Source organism: Pinus tabuliformis, chromosome 6, assembly GCF_031772625.1.
Source record: "Pinus tabuliformis cultivar Carrire ecotype Pingquan chromosome 6, CPIR1, whole genome shotgun sequence".
Classification (NCBI taxonomy): domain Eukaryota; kingdom Viridiplantae; phylum Streptophyta; class Pinopsida; order Pinales; family Pinaceae; genus Pinus; species Pinus tabuliformis.
This window is the reverse complement of record NC_142292.1, coordinates 812893924-812900255: the sequence shown is the minus strand read 5'-3', so window position 1 is coordinate 812900255 and position 6332 is coordinate 812893924.

Genomic DNA, 6332 nt, shown 5'->3' with positions numbered 1-6332 from the left:
ATCATAATCACAAATAGGTGGGAGACCTTTGGCAGTCTCAAATATCTTGGAATGGTTGTCCAAGGCTTTTTCGAGATCTGGAGAAATAGATTATTTCGATGTTTGAACCGCTAGTGAGCATAATTGTGCAATTACACCATGTTTTTCTTTCTTCAGAAGCTTTGTCATGCCATTAAAGTTAATTATCTTCCCTGGTTTCCCTATGAAACCCCTTAATTCAATTTCCTTTCATTCTCCAAAAAAAAATCAAGACAAGTTCTTGAAAATTAAAAGTTATCATCCTCAAAGATTGTAACCATTAGACTCCTAATATAACATAAGCACTACCCACTGGAGTGGAAAGCATTGGATTATTCAATACATATTCCCCCATGGTTAACTTGATATTATGGCATTTTCTAGAGAAATATATAGTTCTTCCATTTGCAACCATCACTTGAGTACACTCTGGTGTTGGATATAGAAAACAATTCAACTCTTTGGCTATCTTACGATGAAGAAAATTATGGGTATTACCCGAATCAATCAACATTATTACATTTTTCTTCTTGATATATCATTCTAGCTTGAGAGTTTGAGGAGTGGTAATTCCCGCCAATGCATTACAAGATATGGTCGGATTCATTTATTATTTCTCTAGGGTTGGTTCTTGGTGTATATCCTATTCTTTTGATGTTTCTTGTTCCTTTTCTTCCTCCTATTCACAATATATCTAAAATAATTTCTTATCAACGCACTTATGACCTTTAATGTATTTTCTATCACAACTGTAATAAATCCCTTTTGCTCTTTTTCCCTCCAATTGTTGTGGTGTCAACCTTGTAGATTATGGAAGGTTAGGAGAAACAACATTTCCATCCTTATAGTTGTGACTGGTAGACTTCCTTATTGCCATAATTTTTCTTTCAACTTTTCTTGCCACTACAATGTCTTCTCCAATGAATCAATTTCCCAAAGGAGAACCTCATGTTGGATGTTATCCTTTAAAGTCCTTATGAAGACATAAATTCTATGCTCCTATGGAATATCATTTACCCTGATATTCAATTTTTGGAAGTTCTCATTGTGTTCCGTCATTGAACCCTGTTGTTTGAAATTTATCAATTGGCTAAAGAAGGTGTTTCTCTTTGTATCCTCATAATGTGATATCATTTCTTCCATAAAATTGACCAAGTGACAAGTGGTTTACAAGACAAAGTCTGTTAAAAATAGCAACAAGAAATGCTAAAAATAGAAGTGCTAAAAATAGCACTACTATAAATAGCATTTTGGGATACATTCCAATTTTAGTTAGTGCTTGAACTAAAATTGAGAATTAAAATTCGAATTTGATCTTAGCAGCTGTCTGTAAAATAATTAATTAATTCATATTGAGTTAATTAGTTGTATAAAATCAAACATGAAGTCTATGTGAAGACATGCAACATTTTCCCCTTTGATTGAGGAAGTTATCCCTTGATTAAGGAGATCAGGATGAATTGTACTTTGAGTTGTAATTAGCTAGCTCAATTAACTGAGTTAAGTCCCGTTAAATTAGTTCCAACAGTTTGTGGAACTGATTGTGAGTTCAGTTAGTTAATGCATGCATGCATGTAACTGTTGCACTTCAGATAACTGAATATTCTCTCACAAATAACTCATGCATGTCAGTTTAGTTAGAGACCCAATTGAGATCCGATGACGGGATTATCACTTGCAGGAATATTCCATTGAGGATATCTCTTACATGCAGAAGGAATTCATTCCTTGAGGATTGCACAGTTATTTCTGAGTTTTGATGAGTGTGTGATGTGGGAATCCAGACAGGTGGCAACATTGGACCCCAGGAGAAACTACGCAAGGAAATAGGAGGCTTGGAGGACTGAGGGAAGGCATATGTTGTGGCTATTCAGTCTATGAGTTGTATTGAGGGATTGTATTGAGGGCTAGATAGCTTGTGAGCTAAATCTTTGTGTAATCCAGACATATTTCCAGTTGTATGATAATACAGAGATCAGGGTTTTTAGCTGAGGCTTTCCCTAGAGTATTCTTTTGTGTTCATGTGTAATTGATTTCTCATTCTCTGTTATATGTGTTCTATTTGATCTTGCTCAAAATTGATTAGGCTTCCGCAAGTTTGTTTGTAGAAGTAGATCAAGTATTTTGCTTTAGTATATTACATTATCAAGTGATCTATAGTGGGAATTTCTACAAAATCATTGATACCATACAAACTGATTGGCTTATAAATATAAAGATGCAGTGTGTACCTTTTATGTTTGTTGCAAATCATGGAGATCAAATTATTGCTCCATCTGTAGTATCTATATTGTATCCTTTCCATCAAACTTCCTCATATCAACTTTTGGGATGTGGCAAGTCTGTCTCTAAAAACATAATTCATATTCCTTTTGTCCTCATCATGATTTTCATGGATTCGCTTGTCACCATTGGGAAGCCTTTCTTGCAACAACTTTGTCAACCCTTCCAACTTGACATTCACCGCTTCCATGTATAATTTAAAATATCCCATGTATCATTTTAAACCATACTTTAAACCTTCCATGTTTGATTTTAAACCATCCAATTCATTTTTTGTAGCTCTTTGTGAGAGTAAAATTTGTTGCACTTGGTCCCATAATTTTGATATATCATGTTGCATTTCTTCCTCTTCTTCATGTGTCATATTAGAGCTTTCTGGTTTATTACTAGAGTATCAATCTTTTTGTTGCGAGGCATATTGGAACCAAATAATGATATCTATGCTTTACTATGCCCTTTGAATCACTTCAAAATGAATTTTCAAATAAAAGTTATGCAAATTTAAAAAATAAACAAATTTTTTCTTGCTTTTTGGAGCTCGATATTGAAACTATTATAACTTTGTAATTTCGACTCTCCAAGGTCTGAAATTCACTCATGTGGTATCACTACGAGTGTTCTTTCCAATGCCTCAAGTTAGATCAATATTGAATTCTTCAAGGTAAATTTATGCCAAATATCCCACAATGGCCTGATTATGGACTGGTTCAGTAGATCTAACTTGTACAAAATTCCACATGTCATTGTTTCAACCTTCAGCCCTGAAATTGATACATGAGAAACTACAATCTTTGCACTATCAACCATTTTTTACATATTTCAAATCTGATTCTTGAAAATAAAGTTATAATAACTTTCCCTAGGTCTCCTGTTTGAGACTGAATTCTAGAGCATGCAAAAACCCTAACTTCTTCATACCATATCTTAGAAAATATAGCAAACCAAGATCTGAAATTTCTATATAAAATTCATCACAATTTTGGCCCCTTGTGGTCGAAATTTCAACTAGAAAGCTTTGTATGAAAACATTTATAGTGAAAATTCCAAGATGTCATGTTTGAAGTAGCGGAACCTTAGAATCCAAAGTTTCAATACTAAATGTTATGCAACCAGATCACAAAACAAAAGAAAGATAGATCAATGACTCGAAAATTAGCCTCTTCGAAGGGGAAACCTCCTTTAAATCACATAAATGAAAAATTATTGGATGATACAAATGATAAGACCTCTTTGGTATATATATTAGTTTAAGGGATCACAATATAATCAGAGCCTACATAACAATAACAATAGTGAGTTTCTATGGGGCACAACAATAAAAATATGGGGGCTACATGAGCACAACAATAAAAATAAGTGGGTTTCACTAACAATAAAAATAAGAGGGCTACCCTATTAATATAAGGACCTAAAAATTTATTTGAAACAAGTGTTATGATTAAAAAAGGTTGGGTCCATGATTCGAATTGACTGATACATCCATTGTGGGATGACATTGGTAAGAGGTTCCTATTGAGAGGGAAATACCAAGAAGTTGGTGAGAATACTCTGACTATATGGCTTGTGTTAGAATCCAAAGTAACAAATTTATACTAATACAAAACACAGAGGAAGAGAAAGATATTGGTAAATTAAGAGATGCCATCATAAGAAGTTTTCTATGAGAAGTTTATGGAGAAAATTGTGATAGAGAAGTATAAGAAGGATTTTGTCAACATATAAAGGAGTTTGAAGCTTTTGGTGTTGAAATAAGATAAGATAATTTTAAAAAAATTAGAAATAGACAAATAGTTTTATAGAAAAAATAAGATATTTAAAAATGAACAAAATTATTTAGTAATTAAAAACTAAATAAGATATATTATGATAATATGAAAAATTCATGTTGCACATGGTTATTTGAAATCCTTGTAATCAAATTTTATAAATAATTCAAAAATGTTTTATTAAATGAGAACCAAAACATTTTAAAAACAAATTATGTTATATATTTCTGTTAACATGCATCTTTTGAATAAAGTCCTTTCCTCTGAAAACATTTAACTACATCCTTTTAATGAATACACTAAAACTAGTTATTTAAATGTTGCACATATTTGCTTTGTGAAAACACATTATTTACTAAGGGAAGATCTATTTCAGAAACCCATGGCATCATGAAATTTGAAAGAGACTATTTAGACAAGATTTCATATGATTTTTTCAAGTTGCTACAACTAATACATTATAACGAACCCTACCATAGTGAGTCCTTTTTCCGTAAACATGAGGTTGACAATATTATAAGTTTATAATAAAATGATTACATACTTGAGTTGGATAATCCCAAGATTAAGAATCATAAATGGGTCTTGAAAAATTTATCAATGGATTTATAGATGTCATTGATGTTATCAATTAATTTGATGATCCTAACCATCCACCACAAAGTGCCAATAAGATTATGTACACCATTGCTAAGGCTAGAATACCCAAGCCAATCATATAGGGATAGATCTTTACTTTGGAGAAAATATTGTTTAACCTAAATGTAGAGATTGATATTGAGAACACTAGAAAGTTTGTAAACATTATTTAATTGTACTCTTATTGCTAATTGTGGATATGCAATTAGATTTGTGGTCATCTTATTGTTTTTCTTAGTTGATGTTTTCCAAGCCACATGAAGGCTTCCATACCAATGTTAAATATGTTGAGAAATCAGTGCTAGTAGAATTAGGGTTTGATTTCTCTTTCTTGATAATTACTTGTGAATTATGCTGGTTTCTTTTACTTCTTTATTATATTATTTTTCATCAAGGAATTACCAAATTATGTGTATATGATTATCACAAGAACAAGAGACACAAGATATAGGCACTCAGCCAAGGAAAACCCCTATCTAGGGGACAACCCAGTCAAACTTCTTCCTTCAATAGTTAAGATGAGATAATCCAAGACTCTTTGACCTATACAAAGAATTCCTCCAAACACCAAGTCATCCCTTCCTTCCAGCAACTTCAATCTAGATCTTTGACCCTCCAACAACAAAACTTCGACTCAGCGAATCCAGAATTTCAACCTTCCCAGCAACAAAACTTTGACCTATCAAATCCAAAACTTTGACCTTCCCAGAAACAGAACTTTGACCCAGCAAATAGTCAAGTAACTTCACATAAAAGAGAGAGAGAGAGAGAGAGAGAGAGAGATAGCCCAGAAAATTCGACTTGTTCTTCTTCTGCAAACCTTCATTCTTCTCCTTGAACTTTGCACTTTCCTGCACTTCCTTCTTGTGTATCGAACTTTTTTAGTTGGCGAGAAAATAGATCGAACTGCACTTGTATATATAGCCTCTTCTGTGGGTTGAATTTTCCTCTCGTAGGCCAACTTCATCAGGCAAGGGCCGACTTGGTGTGGAGGTGACAAATTACATATTTGACTCAATAATAATTCTTTTTACATGATTCAAAAGCCCAAGAAGGGTCTCATTAAATGGACAATGACTCTAATGACTCAATATAAAACTTAGAAGTCCTCAATGGGGACTTTGACCTATAAGATGATGACCCAAGCATGAAACCCATGCTTTAATAAGTCATTGTAATAATAATAAATTTTTCTTTTTCATTCTTTGACTCAAATATAAATATGAAGACCGAACCTAGTTACATTATTCAACACTCCCTCTTAACTAGGGATGTATTCATAATTTACACATAGATATACAAATACAAGGAAGATCTCAAAAAACACGAACTACGAAGATTTTAGGCACATACAATGCCACAGACTAAATTCCTGACCAGGGTAATCCATCCAGGCGGGACTAAGATGGACTAAAGCTTTCAACCTCTCTAGGTACCATCAGGCTTACTTACTAACCATCAACCCAGGAAACTACATGTGTAATGCAAGTTCAGAGCTCTATGACCAACGCCACCCTCCCTATTTCGGGAACTAGACATCAACACATAGTGTCATCCATATGTCCTCCCATGAAATGTGTATTACACACAAAGCCTCCTCAAATATCTTCCAAACTGTTATCGTCA